This window comes from Suricata suricatta, chromosome 14, assembly GCF_006229205.1.
Source record: "Suricata suricatta isolate VVHF042 chromosome 14, meerkat_22Aug2017_6uvM2_HiC, whole genome shotgun sequence".
NCBI lineage: Eukaryota > Metazoa > Chordata > Mammalia > Carnivora > Herpestidae > Suricata > Suricata suricatta.
Window position 1 is genome coordinate 69,843,345 of NC_043713.1, and position 3,027 is coordinate 69,846,371.

The window sequence follows — 3,027 nt, forward strand, 5'->3', positions numbered from 1 at the left end:
AAAGTGAGATCCAGCCTCTCCACTGCTCCCTTGCTTGTTCATGGGTCAAGACTGAGCTGCTATCTCTTATACAAACTCCTTTTATATCATGATCAAGTTCAGAACAGTGACAGGGCTCCATGGACAGGTAGTCCCTCTGTCCATAACTCTGGCCATTTCCTCTTATGGGATTCCTCCCTGGTTTCCAGAACTCACCTTCAACTAGTGTTCACACAGCCCTGAAGAGTTGAGGAGCACTTCTTTCCAGGTTGTGTGTAGAATTCATCATGTATATTTGTAGAAGGATTAAGCCCTAAAAGTCTTGGTCATCTGTCCATATCCACCATCTAAAAAACAGTTCTTCACACACTATGGGCACTGATTCCCTCCTACTAACTGTTCTGCCAGCACATAGACCCAATTCTGCAAGAGCCCTGCCAAGTGACGCTCTGTGTGGCAGGGACCTCAGAGCACAAAGGTAAACCTGTAGGAAGTTCGAGGAGGGAAGGAGTGACAGCTCCAGTTGCTGTCAGTTGTGGACAGAGACCCCGTTGCAGATTTTCTGTGTTAATCACCTATTGGATGACTGTTAACTTAAAATAAATGTGTATCATTTTATACCATTTTATACCAAAAAACCAGTTCTGGAGGAATAATTTAAACTCAATGACAGTGTCACTGGGAAGGTGCAAATACAATCACATGTGTGCCTTCACAGACCCATGTTTACTGCAGACAAAATATGAATTAAAATAGTAGTTGACAATGGGGTGAAAATATAATGGAAAATATATGACTTTTAGGTCTTGGTTGATTAAGGATCTAGAACTCTGTTGAGATTATTTGATTAATTAATAAGAATAATTAATAATAACAAGTAACATTATTACTTATTATTATTTCAATAATAATTTTTCATATGAGGTCTTGTGCTACAAGTGAAGTAGGAAAACCCAACATGGAGCTCAGGAAAACACCATGAGGAGCCTGCTCCTATGACCTTCACACTGATGTCATGGATGGAATCAACAAACACAGGGCCTGCAGCATGGAATGATTAGGAGTCAGATCCTTTCAGGGGTGGGGAGGTGTGACTGGAGTGTCTGGAGAGGACAGCCCAGCCCTGAGAACACACAGCATGTGTCTTATGTCCCAGTGGGCCTTGATCTCCACGGGAGCAGCCCTGAGGCTACTGTCCCAGAATCAATGCACTTCTCGGCTTCATGGGCTGCCTGGTGCCCAGAGATGCTGGGGGCTCAGCTGCCCATGGGGACAGACTCACCCAGGGATCGTTGAGCATCATCAGCATCCCAGGAGAGCAGGGGTTCAAAGGATGTCCTGCCCTCATGACAAGACTCCAGTGACACTCACTGTCATTGGATTTTCTGCTCATGGAGATTCTATCTCCTGCATTGTGATGCTGATGAAGGCTGGGTGAGCACAGGTTGAGGAGGATTACTGGGGAGACACAGAAGCCTGGAAAGTGTGAAGACCAGGACACTATACACTAGCTCAGGTTTGACAAAGCAGGAAATGATATCCAGTGGGAAAAACACAGCATCTTCAACAAATGATGTGGGGTGAACTGGACAGCAACATGCAGCAGAAAGACTGGACCACTTTCTTGACACATAGGCAGAAATAAATTCAAAATGGTTGAAAGGCCTAATTGTGAGACAGGAAACCATCGAAATTGAAGAGAAGTATGCAGACAGCAACCTTTTGACTTTGGTCATACAAACCTCTTATTAGAACTGCAGGACACAAGGGCAGGCCTCCCCTCGATGGGCCACTTTGGCATAAAGATTACCATGAGTTAAAAAGTAGTTGAAGCCCAGCACACTCAGGAAAAGTTGTTCATGTCTCCTCAATTGAATAGAAAAACTTAAAGGGAGCACCTACTCCAGGAAGAGAGCTGGCACCACAGAGAGTTGCACTGCGGGGGACCAGCCCATGCACCCCAGTCAAAAGGTCTCGAGTAGGGGGTTGTTGTCAGCGCAATATCTCTAGAAAAGAAGACGGACAAGATGGACAACACAGACAAGACAGACGAGACAGACAAAGTGGATGGTGATTGGTAAAGCCACGTTTTACTTAGATAGCCAGGGTCTTATATACCATGGGTGATTACATCATTTCTTTAATGGTTACATAGTTCAAGGTCTTTGAAGTGAAGACATGCTCCAGAAAGGGTCATGTTTAACAGGACAGGTGTAAATATCAGGAATTATCAAGTCATTGCAAGAGAGGGATTCCCTAATAATAGTCTGGCTCCAAGCAGAAGATGAGCCTGAAGATTTCTATGAGGATATTTACATTTCTTAACACCCCTCATCAGTTATGCATGGGCAAGATGCTCATCCTTTAATAGGCAAATCTTTTGGCAGAGGTCTGCAGTTTACTTCCAACAGCAAAGAACTAGAAAGCAAAGTAAGGGGAGGACTGGAGCCACTGACCCTACCAAGTTGATTCAAAGCCTAAAAGTATATGTCTCTTTACAAAGCAATGAGAAAATCACAGACAGGATGCATAGAAGCCACATGTGCGGCCCAGGAGACCAAATATTGTTTGAGGGTTATTTTTGCCTACTGGGCCCCAACATTGCACCAGGGTGTGAACAAGGTGGGGTAGGCGGGGGTGTGGGGGTCTATTTGGTCCCAGACCTCTGTGTCCCATTGTTTCCCAGGGGGCCTGCACACAGTTTACCAAACATCTACTTTTCTTCTGTCTGTGAAGTGCATTTCTTTGGGCCAAATACAGGACCCCTACCTTCTTCTGTATAGTTCGGGAAAACAAAGACCTCGCTTTGCTTGAGTGTCTTTGGAATTTCCATGTCTGTGAGGATTGCCTATATGTACACTCTCAAACTTTACTTTCTCCCATTAATCTGTGTCATGACATTATTTCTTAGTCCAGCTAAAAGGATCCTGAGTTGGACACAACACTCCTGTTTCACAACAGTAGTAAATGAGACAAAAAAGGAAGGGAAGCCTGATGTTTTTCCTTTAAAACTATTTTAAGTTGTTCATATTCTTCAGACTTTGGAAC

The 3,027-nt window shown here is 44.1% G+C and overlaps 1 pseudogene and 1 gene segment (V, D, J or C); both read left to right on the forward strand.

The window, feature by feature from the left end:
• Nucleotides 1-3,027, forward strand: part of LOC115277666 — an 869,742-nt gene that overhangs the window by 107,173 nt on the left and 759,542 nt on the right.
• The window catches only part of LOC115278304, a 12,300-nt pseudogene that overhangs the window by 258 nt on the left and 9,015 nt on the right, over nucleotides 1-3,027 (forward strand).